Consider the following 16,332-nt stretch of genomic DNA (forward strand, 5'->3'; position numbering starts at 1 on the left):
GTTGCTAAGGTTGCTCTTGTAATTCATAATAAAAGAAGTCTTGAACTGGAGCAAGTCTAGAATATCTGAATGGATATATCAATGGTCATAATACAGTCGGCCCTTCTTATACACAGATTTTTTATACATGGATTCAAGCATACACGGTTTGAAAATGTTCAAAAAAAAGTATAAATTTCAAATATCAAACCTTGATTTTCCATTTTTTATAAGGGACATCATTTTGCTAAGTCATTATATTTAATGGGACTTGAGCATACACGGATTTTGTTATACGGGGGTATCGTGAAACCAAACCCCAGCATATAACAAGGGTCCACTGTATAGCAATAGAGCAACTTGTCTTCTGACATAAAGGCAAGTGGGAAGAGTTGACAAAGGAGATAGCAAGACTGAAGACACTGAGAAGAAGAATTATGTGTTTGTAGCAAATTTTAGTTGGAAGGAAGGAAGGAAGGAAGGAAGGAAATGTCAGGTGATTTTTAAAAAGCACTGCTTATTATGTGCTAATTGTAGATAGGAGAACATTGTATTTCTGATTTCCATATATGATCATTAAAGCTGGACAATGAAGAAATCTGTCAAAAAGAAAATCAACTCATTTGAAATGTGGCACTGAAAGAGAGTTCTGTGAATATCATAGACTGCCGAAATGAGTAATAAATGGATCCAAGACCAAATCAAGCCTGAACTCTTCCTACAGGTCACAATGACTAAGCTGAAGCTATCATACGTTGGACATATAGTGAAATGATATGACTCATTAGAAAAGATGATACTAGGTAAAGTGGAATGCAACAAGAAAAGAGGAAGACCTCATTACAGATGGATAAACTCAATCAAGGAAGCAACAACCCTGAGTCTGCAAGACCCAAGCAGGGCTATTAATAATAAGGTGTCTTGGAGGTCTTTCGTTCATAGGGTTGTCATAAATGAAAGCCAATGTATGACAATTAACAACAACAATAACAATGGTGCTTTGATAGTAGCAGATAAGAAACCCGGGATAGATGTGACCCATGGGTTCCCCATTTGTCCCACAAGTTTCTTCTTGTGTTACCTCCAGCCAGTAATTGAAGATAAGGGGACAATCCCAAGTACTTAAACAAGAAATACCCTGCATGGAACGTGACACTAGGGCACATTCTTAAGGAGGCAATGATAGAATATAATCTCATAGAAAAATGTTCCAAGGAAATAAAAATTACATTTGCTGCCTGTTCTGCTGTCCTCTCCTGGGCATGGCAAACATTTGCAGCCATGGCTGATGTGTTTTCCAAGTTTCCATTATCCCTAACTTTGCACAAGCAGAAAAGAACCAGTGGGATTTCTCATGGCCATGTAAAACATTTGCAGACAAACCAGGATTGGGCAAACTGAAAATGCCTTCATTATTAACAGTAGGAGTAAAACATGTACCTTTCCCAAAGGCAAACCCAAAGATCCTTGGTGAAAGGAGGAATTCTTACACTTCCATCCCTTAATACTGAGTTATATTATCTCCCTCATTCCTTCTCACTCTTCTCTAGCAATTGCTTGCCCAGGGATAGTGCATGAGAGGGAACTAGAGATGGCAGTGGGACTAGAGAAATGGGATTAGAGAAATGTGCAGCGCTGCTTTAGTTGTTAAATTCTGGTTCCCATCAGCAGTTATCAACCTGGATAGTGGTGAATAATGCTGAGAGCAGGCAGAACATGGAAACTTAGCCTTGCTGTGTGGGAAATTCTAAGCGTTGTAGTGCAAAAATTAACTTTTCCAGTCTGTGATGTGGAGAGCCCAAGGTTCCCCATCCCCAGGTACTGCATTTATGGGAATGAGGATAATTTTAGATGGGAAGGATGTTTCCTTGTGTGGGGCAAGGAGAGCTTGGCTTATTTTTCAATACTTTTGAACTGAAAAAGAGGGAACTGATTCCCAGTTAAAACAGGAAGAATTTCCTTTAGGTCTGTATAGATAGTAGTTATTTTTCTGGGGGGAAATTGGAAATAAAAGCTTTGTTTCTTTTTGTAAAATTAACATCTATGTTCCACTTCTTCATCTGTTTTTATCAAGGGGGAATTACTTGCTTTGGCATACTTTCAACCACAGAATTGTCTACTACAATCCATCCATCCTGATCTCTTTAAATTCATATCACAGATCAGGCTGGGTCTACTGGAGTGAAATGAATGAATAGATTCCTCTTTAACATAAAATGTTTAAAAGGGTAGTAGTCTGCAACCCTATACACTCTTATCTGGAGATAAGTCTCACTCACTTCAACTGGGTTTACTTTTCAATAGGCATTTTGCACTAACATATTTCATGTTAAAACAGCAAACCGTAAAATCTGGTCATGCTAAATTGAATTGCGTTTTTTAAAAGAAGGAAACACGTCTGAGAGCAACATTCAGAGTATGCTCAATAAATATCTGATTTGTTACAGATCAGGTAAATTTGTATCAAAACCAAAATGGTTTATATTCTGAGTGACATACTATAAAATTCAGATACATTTCTCCTTCTTTAGTTGTACTATGGGGAACTGTATTATTCACTGGTAGATGACAAATGATGACCATCTGTGGAAAGATAATAACATGACTGCCAGCCTGATCTGGCATGGACATCACATACTGCTGCTGTATGTTGTGCCTGAGGGTGATAGAATAAAATTTACACAGTGAGTAGCTCCACTGCTTTTGTTGGCAACAGATTGGGAGGGTTAGTGGTAAAGACAAAATTAGTTGCATTTTTAAAAAAACGTTTCATTTCCAGTAGCAGCCTTTTACAAGTGAAAGTTATATTCTCCAGTATTCTATTTCATTGACAGCACATGACTGCACAGTACTCTCAGGGCCAGCCCTACTATTAGGCAGAGTGATGTCCCAGAAAGAAAGTTTAGGGTGTCATGATAAAATAGTTGGTTAGTCATAAACGTTTCTTTTTTGGATGCTTCTCAGGGTGGGATTCATTGTTGTGTCTCTTGTATTTGAAAATTGTTTCTGGAAATGGTTGATTCCATGTTTTACTTTGTTTTGTTTTGTTTTAGCTGATTAACTTGTTTGAATTGTTTGATATGTTTTATCTTGATTAAATTATTTATTAATTTTCAAGCTTGGCGTTGCCTAGATTATTTATATATTTTTAATCTCTTCAGTGCCCTAAAATCTTATGATAAAAGAACAGGATAAAATTGTTATTGTTTCTTTAAAAAAAATGGTAACTCATAGTTATTATGAATTATGATGCAACTGGAACATTTCATTTACCAAATGTTGATCAAACATACCCCATTTATCATTAGATGTAAAGAATAGTAAAACAAACAAACAAAAAACCCAAAAAAACATTCTTGACACTTGAGACACCTAGTTGGAGGGGGAAATAGTCAGCCATCATATGATATTTATTTATTTATTTATTGTTCATAACTGAGATTGTACAGGCAAATACATTTTTCCTCTTGGACATGAGCTTCAACATGTCCAAGACGGAGCTTCTTGTTTTCCCTCCTAAGCCCACTCTTCAATATTCCTTTTCTATCTCTGTCGACAACATCTCTATTCAGCCGGTTCAGGAAGCCCGTAGTCTTGGTTTAATTTTTGACTCATCTCTGTCATTTATCCCTCAGATACAGGCCACAGCCAAGGTCTGTAGATTTTTCCTCTATAATATTTCCAAAATCCGTCCATACCTCTCTGCTTCTACTGTAAAGACTTTGGTCCATGCCCTAGTGCTCTCTCGACTTGACTACTGCAACCTTCTCTTGGCAGGGCTTCCTCTCTCTCACTTCCCCCCACTGATTTCTGTTCAGCACTCAGCTGCTCGTATTATCTCACTCGCTCGCCGGTATAACCATGTCTCCCCCCCGTTGTCATCCCTTCACTGGCTCCCCTTTCCCTTCTGCATTCGGTACAAGCTTTTCCTGCTCACCTTTAAAGCCCTGCATGGGCTGGCCCCTCCCTATCTCTCTGAACTTCTTTCTCCCTACATCCCCACTCGTTCCCTCCGTTCTGGTAGTCAAGGTCTCCTGTCCCAGCCCAGGATTTCCATGGCCCCATCCCAGATTCATCCCTTCTTGCTTGCTGCCCCTCACTCCTGGAACCTTCTCTCCTTACAAGCACGACGCAACACGTCTCCAACCAGCTTCAAAGCTGAGTTAAAGACCATATTGTTTAGGGAAGCGTTCCCAGGGAGTCTGTGATTGTGTCCTGGTTGTTCTGATGCTTGACTCAGTATTGGATATTTGCTGTTTTAACTTGTTTTCTTATGATGTTTCTAACCTGTTGTTTTAACCTCTAGATTGTACTCCATAGGCAGTAGATATCCTTGACTTTATTTGGTTTTCGTACAGTGCCGTGTACATCTACGGCGCTTTATAAATAAAGCTAATAATAATAATAATAATAATAATAATAATAATAAACAGCCGGCGGACTCCCCCGATGAGCTGTGTTGCCGCCGGAAGGTCGCGCTGACCATAGAGACCCTGCCGGGCCTGGTACACCCCAGCATGTTTTGCTGGGGGCATCAGTAAGCCCAGCATGCTTTGCTGGGGCCAAAAAATTATCTGATTGGCTGGCTGAGGTGCCGGGGAGGAACTTCCTGTTTTGGCTGCTCTAGGCGGCTCGGAGGACCTCTCTATGGTCCTGGTTTCCGGTCCTCCAGAGAGCTGATTGGTCAGCTGCCCTGGAGGGGAGGAGTGTGCTCCCGGCCCCTCCCTCTTTGCAGTGGCCTATATAAGGCCTTGTTGCCCGGTGTTCGGGGCCATTTTGCTTGGCTCCCCACCCTCAGGTTGGTGTGTTTTTTGTCACAACTGAGGGGCAGCAGCATAGGCCATGATCTGCTGAGAGTGGTTTCCAGGGCTATGGAGTACTGGAGAGGGAGTCCTTTGGACCTGGGTATATTGAGGGCATACGTTATGGCCATTGCGGGGGCCATTATGTTATTACGTTACACGGGGACTAGGGGCTTAAGGGATAAGAGGCAATCAGAACTTCACATAGCTGTGAGATTGCGTTCCCTAGCCCATAGGTCATCCCGAAATTGTGGTCATTGATCAACCGGGGTGTTGTTCGATTTTACAGATCATGACCTCATGCTTTGGGCCAACCCTACACTGTTTTAATGTTGAGTTAATAAAGTTGTGGCCATTCCTCCAACTTTGGTGTTGTGTTTATTGTGGCGGCACCCCTCCTAGGCAATTGGAGAGTTGTTTCCATAGGAAGCAAAGTCTTGCAAAAGGGACTGGAAGATGGTTTTAAATGGAAAGGGGGTTTTTTGATAAGAAGCCAGGTCTTGCAAAACGGACTAAAGAAAGAAGTAAGTGGATTTAAATGGAGAGGTTTTTCCATAGGAAGCAAAGGCTTGCAAAAGGGACCAGAGAGAGAAGCAAGAAGATTTAAATGGAGAGGTTTTTCCATAGGAATCAAAGGCTTGCAAAAGGGACTAGAGAGAGAAGCAAGGGGATTTAAATGGAGAGGTTTTTCCATAAGAAGCCAGGTTTGGCAAAATGGACCAGAGAGAGAGGCAAATGGATTTAAATGGGGAGTTTTTCCAATAGGAAGCAAAGGCTTGCGAAACGGACTGGAGGGGGAAAGAACTGGTGTTCAATGGAGATTAGGGCAGCAGGCTTGCTTGCTTTAGGACCTTTCTAAACACTACTGAGGTATTGACCCTTGTATAAGTCTACCCAAAAATGTAGGGTCAATTTTGGGGCATAAATTTCTCAACTTATAGTTGAGTATTTACGGTAGAAGATGTATGCTACCCTAACCAGGTGGGATCTATCATAATAAGGTCCCACAGTAACTCTAGAGCACCTGCTTAAAACTTGTCTCTATTTGTGCAGCAGCATTTGAGACACTGGCACATTCCTGGTAACTATCCACACCACTTTCAAAACAAGAACAAGTTAGTTCAGAATCCAACACTGAAAAGCAATTCACATGAGGAGGATTTTGAAACTATCTTCTGTTACATGAGAAGAAGGCTATAATCTTTGCCTACACATCTATTTCTTGCTTCTTCTTTTTTAACCAAAGACTATAAGATTCATTTGTTTGATTTAGTATTACAGAGCTAAATAAAGCGGTCAAAAATGAAAAACCTACCAAAAATTTATCTCATTATTTCACTACAAATCTGATAACCAGCCCAGATGGATTCAAAAGGCCTTTTCTGTTGGGCTCTCTTTCAAGAGAAATCTGGCTGACTTTAAATGGAAATGAGCTAAGGCTCCTCCACACATGTATGTGATTGGATCCAATTTATGGCTCTGGATAGAAACTTCAGTTGTATGTAACATTTTCAGCTGGAAACCCTTGATTGAATATTTACATATTTGGTTGAATGTTTACATTTCTATTTGCCACTGTGGAGGCCATCAAAGAAATTCTACGAACTGCATTAAATTTCTCCTTAATGTTGTTATGCACTCCTGTCATTTTCTTACAGTGCTGTGCATCACATTCACATTACTCCTTTTGCTTCAATGGATGCCATCTGTGCAGATATGAAAAAACGAACTTTTAGAAATGGGCAAATACAAGGGATATAAAAATATATCTTTGATTAGGGTTCTTTTTCCCCTCCCTACCTTGAGCTAATAAGGCTTGCAAAAGGCAAGTGTTACTGCATTAAACAAACCAAATGCAGTTTTTTCTGTAGCATTACAATTTTGTTTTAGTGTTGTCATTCCATATGCTTTCACAGTCCTTGACCACTGTTCCCCATACCCACCTCCCATGTTCCCCATGATCCCATTTGTTGTGCTGTCCCACATATTAGTGTCAAAGCTTCTACAAAAACCTTTTCCATATGACTTTTTGGTATCATTGCTCTGTGTTTGATATGATGACAACACAGATAATGACTGTAAGTAACATCACCTAAATCATCCCAGCCAACTAGATTTAGGACTGGGTTTCCTCTGCTGAACTTGAATTTTACAGGGCATAGATTTATTACATTAATGAGATAAGACTTCCTGCATGCTTACTCAATTTAATTTAAACTCTCTATAGGCATCACAGAGAATTTGAAATATTCACTTTTGCACCAATGAGATTTTACTTTCAATCATGGTGTTGTTGTTGCTGCTGCTGCTAATGATGATGATGGTGATGATAAACACTACTACCAAATAACATTTTCTATGACATGGAAGAGTTGAAGAGCTGGATATGGCTTCCTCTTCATTGTTATTGTATTAGGGGTAAAGGAAATAATATACCCAGAACTATCAATAAATATGTGGAAATGTTTCTAAATTTCAACAATTATTGCTAATTTGAACAAGGCATTCTGTGTTTGGTCCCATTGCTCCACCATATGAGGAGGGTGTAGCCACACTGTAGAATTAAAGCAGTTTGACACCACTTTAACTGCCATGACTCTATCCTGTGGGATCCTGGAATTCATAGTTTGGTGACACACCAGTGTTCTTTCACAGTCCAGACTGAATACCTCATCAAACTACAAATTCCAGAATTCCACAGGTTGGAGAGTTGACAGTTAAAATGGAATCAAATTGCTTTAATTCTGCAGTGTGGATATATCCTCTGCTAAGGTAGGCATCTCATTCTGTCAAATAGGAGGTTTGGCTCTAATGCTGGGGTGGGAAGGTGACCAACGAGAACTGGGCATACAGACCGTATTACTCCAGGCTTATGAGCTGCAGTGTCTGTCAGAACTTTTTCGACTGTAGATCCTTAAGTCAGTATTCATCAGCCATGCTGGTTGGAAGGTTCTGGAAGCTTTAATATGAAAAAGTAACTTTTCCAGTTTCTGCTTAAAATTATTGTTCCCAGGGAATCTTAAGCTCTTCTGCCTTTTCAATGACAGGTGGCATTTTCTTTAGCCAGGACTTTACTTGGTTTACATTTCATCTGCTGGTTTTATCAGTTTTTAACAGATTTTTTTTCAGAAATACATACTGGTGTTTTGTTTCAGTATTACTACAGACTACTTTCAGAAGTTGTTCAGAGATACCAATAATCATAACAAGCCTTCTGCTAAACTGACAATATGGACAACACTTTTGTCCATAATGTCTGTAAAGAACTCTAATCAACGTTTACGCTAGGGATGCCATTCTTTTCTAAGGGGCAAATGCATGGGCAGAATATGATGGGCCAAACCTGCCATATTTTGCCCATGGGTCTGGCCTGTCTTTCCACTACCTTAAATTCTTTAAAAACCACGCCGTTTTTGAAGCCTATTCACAATTCAGAATTTATTGTGTGTAAAATTTGCATGTGGTTATTTTGCATGGAAAACAACATTTTCTGGACTGTATTCAGCCATATTATTTCCCATGCAGAAAATGCTGTTTTCTATGCAGCTCAACCATATGAGAATTTTGGCAGAATAAATGCCTAATTACTGTATTTTCTGCACAGGAAACAGCATTTTCTGCATGGGAAATAATATTTCTGTGTAGAAATACTCAGAAAACATGGGGGATGTCTATTTTGTAAATGTTTTGGAGTATTCTTCCCATCCCTATTGTACACTCACAGAGGTCACCTAAACAGTAGCACAAGTTAATGAACAGTGATTTTCTACATACCCAAAATGCATGTATGTCTTCATAATCTCATTATGTTTTGGCAAGATAACAGTATTAGACAAAGTAACATTGCACACAAGGACAAATGTATTATTGCAGCCATCACATGGCAGTAATAGATCTATGGTGAATTCAATAATAGATTTTAATGATAAGCGTAAGAAAGTTCAAGGTTTATCCACTATAGTCTTGTTGTGAACATAGGAAGAAGTATAAACCAGGCCTTAAATGTTCTACTATAGGAGACAAACAGTTTTGTCAGGCACGTTTTCCTTTATATAAGTGTATAATGCATGTAGGTGGGTTTTAAAACTGTCCCAGGCCTCATTAAATTGTAACCCAGACACTACAGAGCATCTTACACAAACTTATATTGTTGTCTCCATTCACTTTGCTGCCAACAGCTGTTTTCAGTTTAAGATGTTCTTGTTGAAACAGTAGAGGGGGAAGGCAAGGGAGAAATACTTCCACTGGTACAAAGACAATTTGCTCTAAAGATTTATTGTCGTGTATTAAATTCTAGATTAAGAGATGTCAGTTTCCTTGCTTCAAAAGACTGATTACATGTAATCGCAAGTTTCCCTCTCTGACAAAAAGGGGTTCATTTTCTGTGGCCTGGCTTCAACCAGTGAAGCATTGGCTTACAAAACTGGTTTTTATTAGAATCAAATGGCCAGGGTTCAAGGGGCCAACAGATATAAGTACACACACCTAGTGAAAAGACAATCTAAAGTCAATGAGTGAGATTAACACATACTCTGCAAGATTAATATCCTTAATGTCCAAGATTAACTGGCAAGCATAATGTCCATGTTGAAGCAAGGAAACTTACACCTGAAGCAAATATGCTATCCATTGGGCAGAGCTTCTGAGAAATACTTTTTCTAACCTCAACTCCCAAGCATAGTCAGTTTCTGTGCTGACTGGCGAATCTGGGAATAGTCCAAAAAGTGATGTTTACAAGCTGTCTCCAGGACCCACCGGCCTAAATTCTATTGCTAGTTCTCCAGCTACAGAAGATGCATTGGATCAATGGGATATACCAATTTGTTGATTCACCATACAGTGGACTAGCCATCTGTTCTAGATAGTATGCAGGCCATTATAAGCTGGGGCAAATTTGCTCTATAGAGTTACATTTTGTCAAGGGATTATAGGTGAACAGTACCATCCATCTGGGCCAGAATATTCGCACTAACAATATTAGCACTAACATGCTCAACCACAGGAAGAATGAGAAGGCACCAGCAGAAATGGCTATGTCATGTAGTCTGTACTGTCCTTCATTTTGCCTGATTGAAACTATACAACTGCATGCTCTATGGTCCAGGAAACTAACAGCAACTGGACACAACAAAGCACAACAGAGAGCCAGTATGTGTTCTGCAATCTGTGCCTGAGTGGCACATATCCCTGCTTTAGATTTGAATGATAACATGCATTTTGTTAGCAGAAAAGTTGTTAACCAACCAAACTAAAGCTCGTAATAGATTACAATGTTAGCAGAAAAGTTGTTAGCCAACCAAACTAAAGCTTGTAATGACTTATGCCATCACAACTAACTTTTTAGTCATTGTGGAGATCAGAGTTCTGATCTGACCACACAATGTACTAAATGTCCACAAACTCATCTTCTAAACAATGCAGCCCCCCTCCATATATCATCATTTTCATGTTGTCAAAGAGCAGAAGGATGAGCAAGAAGAGAGCAGAAGGATGCATCTAGCTATTTTCCTGTAGCTGGACATATTGAAAGGACATCATTTGCAAGGATTATAGAAGTGGGAAGACCACCTTGAAAAAACTCGACTGCATTATCTGTGGTAGCATACTCCCAGATCTCCCAGTGGATGTCTGTTGCAGCTTGTCCAGCTAAAGAAAAATAGCTGGATGTGCCTTGGTAATCCTTCCCACTCTCCAACAACACAGAAGCAACTGATTTGGATGGTGGGTTGCACTACCTATATTGGAATGGGGGGGGGGGGGATAACAGAAGAGGTTGCAAAGTTCTTGTTTTCTGCAGACAAAACCCAAAGGACCATGTCTCATAAACATTAATAATTTAAGGATGGCCTTCTGGCCCAAACTGTATGAGGTGCTAAATGGGAGTCATAGCCCCAGGAGTAAGAGGGATATCTAAAGTTTGCTTACTTTGGCTGTAAGGTTTTAATACATATTTTACATACTGTGTGTGTGTGTGTGTGTGTAATATTTTATAAGATATATATAGACTAAATATTTTATATGTTTTAATCATATTTGTTTTGTCACAAATTTTAAACATATTTTATTAAGTTGTTTTTAAAATGCATTTATTTGCACTTAATTATACCCCACCATTCTATTTTGTATCTTGTTCTTATATTTCAATATAGTGTGCCTATACTTTTGTGTAAAGGGTATAAGACGTATACAACTGATGTAATGTTTTCCTTGATTTTGTTGTAGCTGTGTTGTCATCATTTTGCCTTATGGTTTGTTAACTGTAATAAAGGCTTTGTTTGTTTGATTGATTGATTTATATATTCAATGGGGTGGGTACTGGGAGATGTAGATTCAGAGATGTGTCCAGAATACTTAAGGGAATGCCTTCTTCCATACTGCCCGTCCCGCACATTAAGGTCCTCAAGTAAGAACCTAGCCCAAAAAGGGCTAGGCTAACCTCTGTCACTCAAAGGGCCTTCTCCATTGCTGCACCGAAGTTGTGCAATGACCTGCCGGAAGAGATCCACCATATCTCCATTCTTACAGCCTTCAAAAAGGCTTTTAAAATGGATCTCTTCCAGCTGGCCTTCCCAACCTAGCTAATAAATTATAGCTTCCTCCCATTGCGTATGTTTGCGAATATGATCTCAATTTTGTGATATATGTCTCTCTGCCAGCCAAATTGTTTTTTAATTTTAACCTAATGCTGTATAGCATTTTATTGTTTTTAAACTTTGATTGTTTAATTTTAGTTTTAATATTGGGAAGGGGGTTGGGAAGGGAACAATTTATTGTATTTTTAATGCATTTTTACTGTTGTAACCCACCCGGATTCCTAATGATTGGGTGGGCTATAAATGGATTATTATTATTATTATTATTATTATTATTATTATTATTATTATTATTACATGAGCCACACACTTTTTCTGATGCATATGCTTGGCTTAAGCATTCAGCTTCCTTATTCGTAAACTTCATTTTCCACCAGTTATGTCTTAATGGGAAAACCTTCCTTAGATGAGGACTCTGTACAGACCAAAACCATTCTGAGCAAGCACTGAAATTTGTATTTAACACTGCCTTAGCATCATGAGACTTACAGAACATTTTGACAAAAGGCACACTTGAGGTCCACCTTGGGGGGCAGGAGATGTCTTTAAAATGAAACAGAATACCCAGCACATTTTTAAACCTGGAATCCTCATCACCACCTTATACAATCATATGCAGCACAACATCCACAGTGTGATATATATTTAAATAGCAGCAGTGTTGATGTCAGCAGACAGGCCAACTGGCACGCTTTGCTTTTTAGCATAAATGCCAATAAAACTGCTCTTAAGGTCTTAGAAGATCTTAGAAGAGTGGAGACAAATTAGCTAGAAGCCACACATGTAACCATGTGTTTGGACCTGATGGATTCTGTTGTTTTCAGATCAAAGCACACTTTCTTCAGAGACTTGCAAAACTCTCCAAAGGCAATAATAACAGTTCCATAGAGAATTCCTTTATTCCATAAATGTTCCCTATTTTATTTTAAAAACTCTCCATTCTCTTTTTGTTCTGCCCACTCCATTTTCTCCCTTATGTTTTGATTTTAAATCTTCCAGAGTAGACTCTGTTCATCCCCAGTGGAATATCTATAAACAATTCCTTGAAATCCAACCATTACAACAATCCAGTCAGAGGTAGAAATTGTGCAGCCCTCCAGACGATCTTGGACTACAATTCCAAATATTCTTCAGCACTGGTTATGCCAGATAGAGCTGATGGGACATGCAGTCCAACAATACCTTCAAGGGTGAATAATAGCTGCCACCACTGATTTTTCAGAAGCAACGTTAGATCATTTAGAAAGTTTATCAAATTGATGTGTATTGTTATAAACTTAATCCTCCAGTCCTTGGAATAAAACATGTATCTAAAATGTTATGAGGTGAAATAAATCCAAATGTAAATTATTCCCATGTAAAATTTAAAACATGTCTGTGTAAAATTTGAGGAGGATGCAAGGCCCCTTGGGGATGGAAAAACAGCCGTGGGTTATAAGGGGCCATTTTTGGAAGCACTTTACAATAACTCCAGTTCACTTGTGATAAACTCCTTGAATTTACTTTTAAGTAAGCATGCATAAGATTTGCTTTGTTAAGATAAGAAAATGTAACTATTTATTGTGCTTTTTCTTGCAACTCTATATCCTGGCTGTGTAGGTTTGTTTTTTTAAAATACATTGAATTTATACTTTCAAGATAAGAAGTATAAAGTAAGTGCTTATTTTTCACTCATACTGCTATGTTATTGGGTTGCAGTTATAATTTCACTGACATTATCTGTTGAGGTAATAATATACTTCTGTACATTTGTAAGACTAAAACCCAGTAAAGTTTTCTGTTTCTGTTTGGATGCATGAATGTAAAGCACTGAAGACTGTGTGTCGAAAGAAATTTGAGAATGGCAAAGAATGGCAAAACCCAATGGACCACATTATTCTACTCTGCAAAATGCCTGGGGTATCTGTGGATTGGATCATGCTTCTCAGAATCTGTAACAGGTACATATCTCAAATATCATAATTACTTGTTACAACTTTCTTGCAGTGAGCTAAGGGAACTCCAGTACTTGGCTACTCTTTTTCATATACAAATATGATTGGTTTCCATATCAAATATTTTTAATTTAAAGAAATATATTGGATATTACTGGGTATGGTTTTTAAATGAAGATTTGAAATTCAATTAATGTTCTGAGTGTGTGGGCAATTATTTTTAAATCAAAGTGAGCATAAGAAATTACCAACAGCAGTATTGCTGCTAGAGAGGATACAGCTAGGACTAGTCACAGAATGTTTCCCCTTCTTGTGTCTGTTACAGTTTTCCCCCCTACAGATTGAATAGTTAGTCCCAACTAGAGTAAACCTATTGAATCAATGAGATTTGCCAATGTCTTGACACACTATTCAACAATCAAATCAATGGCTAATTCTAACTGGGACTATTGTTGTTGTGTGCCTTCAAGTCATTTCCAACTTATGGTGACCCTAATTCAAGCCTATCATGGGGTTTTCTTGGACAAGATTTGTTCAGAGAGAGTTTGCTGTCACCAACCTACCCCTTTGAAAAAGTGTGACTTGCCCAGGGTCACCCAGTTTGATTCCTGGCTGAGGTTGGAAACAAACATTGGTCTCCAGAGCTGTAGTTCAACACTCAAACCATTACACTACCAATAAAAATGTATTCATGATCCCACCCCCAGTTCCTAGCTTTGCACTTAACAGTATGATTAAGGTGATAATGAGACTTTTAAGACTCTATCTCTTGAGTTGTATTTAAAAGTAACTTTTAGACAAATTGCTTTGATTCTAGATAATTTGTCTATGTTTGTAAGACTGACCACATTGGTGTGTTTGTGTGTTGGTGGCGGAGATATTTCCTCAATCTGTGGTATTTAGTAGTATATTCTAGTAAAGTATAAAGACCAAATATATTCCAGTCCAATATGCAGAGTAGATGCGTAACTTTTAGGTCCCATCTATATCTGGTGGCAGTCTGTATACAAATTGTTGGTGTTACCATATTAATATGTGAATAGAGCCACATTGGCAAGAATAAAATGTAGGTCAGCCAATTGAAAATAGTGATATGGAAGAGGATTGGAGCCAGAGGATGGCGTTGCTTTGCTTCACCAGTAGAAACCTACACAGTTGGTTGTACTTTCCATGGCCACAGCTTTAGAGCCACATGTGCCAGATTCATAACCAAGTTATTGGGATGCCAATAAGGAGTAAATACAGTAATGGGTGATAAAGTGAGGAGGAGGGAGAGAATTGAGATTGAGATTTACTTACAGCCCTTTCAGGAAAGGATGCTTATCATGGATTAAGAAAAAGAAATGGTCTTCTACATGGATGCTATTTTTGCTTGTTATCCATTTCTATAATCCAGACTGGGGAGAGAGGCAATTATTTTCTAATCTCTAACAGAATGGGCAACTAGTACATGCACAACCTGATTTAAAACCAGAAATCCAACTTTTCTTTTGAACAAATATTGAAGAACTTTCAGAAACTAGTTTATCATGAATTTCTTCCAAAGCTAAAAGACAAACAATGCAAAATGAAAGTCTAAAGAGCGAATGCTTTTTATTCTTAGAGCAGTGTTTCATTTTCTTATTAAACCAAATGAGGAAATGTCTATTTCGAACATATCAAACTTTTGTAGTTCTGAGCTCAGATGCAGAATCAGAGACATATATGGTGAGAGATATTCTGTAAGGTACTAGTGCTTGTCTTATGACCATTTGATTTATTGCAATACAAATCAGAAGGGGTCTTAATGATACAGTACCATGCCATAATTGTGACAGGGACAAATTTCATTCTGAGGACAGACATTCTCTGCTTTGTAGTGTGTGTGTTTATTCTCTTTTTTCTGCCCACAGTTCTACAGAACTCTCTGATACCCAGTTTACCATAATATCAATTGGGTGTAAACAATTCATTTTTGGATAGTCAAAAATTCAAATAGTCATAATGGGAGTATTTTATTATGTACTCAGCTATATTTTGCCTGGCACATTTGCTGTCCTTTTTGAAAAACATACAAGCCCTGGGCTCTGGGGGACAAGTCTTCTCTGCTGCTAGAACTATAGAGGGATCCATCCTAACCATCTCTTTGCAGTGAGGACAGGCTACCAAGTAGACCAATTCCTTGAAAGTGAACAGCAAACTTGGTGATACACAACGTGCTTCTTAGCCATGCTCAGAATGGAAGACATTATGGAATTCCTCCTGGACAGAAGATTCAAATGTAGGACATGTCTTGGAAAAGGAAGACATCTGGTCACCCTGCACAAGCCCCATTTGTCCATTTTTCTTGCCTTTATCTTTTTCTTTTCTTTTTAAAAAATCTTTTATGCTGTGTTTCTCTCTCCCTCCCTCTCTCTCCTGTTGTCATTTTGCACTGAGTTTGATAACAAACTCCCTAATCCCAGATTACAATGCAATTTTATAGGCCTTTCAGCCTAAAAAAGCAAGCACACAATCTGAGACAGCTGTATGAACACATAAAACTCTCAAAGTGTCACAACTGTTAGGAGGAAGAACAGCACTAAGCCATTTAGACATTGTCCCTGCCAGTAACAGCTGGTGGCTTTCATGTCAGTGCGACAGTGATTCTGCTCCAGGCTTTAGTCTGAACTTAAAAGGAGCCATCCAAGGCATATTTTGGAAATGTAGTTCAGCACTTTGGATAGTTCCTTTAAAGTTCAGGCTAAAACCTGGCCATCTTACTGACATGGGAAGCTAGCCACCAGCTGCCACTGCTTCATCATCTCTTACTCATTACTTGCTTCTATAGAAACATCTAATTTTCTAATGTTAAGGGAAAGTTTAAAGTTTAAAGAAAATAAAAATAAAGCCACTAACAAGGCACTGAGACCGAGCAGCTGACAGACAAGATGCCAAAATAATACTTAACAAGCAAGTGTTGGCAGAGAAAAGACGTCCATAGCCAGTGAATCTTGGATGGTAATCAGTTTGTCTTCAGAGAACAACCATCATCTAGACCTCAAA

Source organism: Sceloporus occidentalis, unplaced genomic scaffold, assembly GCF_023333645.1.
Source record: "Sceloporus occidentalis isolate IW3139 unplaced genomic scaffold, rSceOcc1.0.p SCAF_5, whole genome shotgun sequence".
Classification (NCBI taxonomy): Eukaryota; Metazoa; Chordata; class Lepidosauria; order Squamata; family Phrynosomatidae; genus Sceloporus; species Sceloporus occidentalis.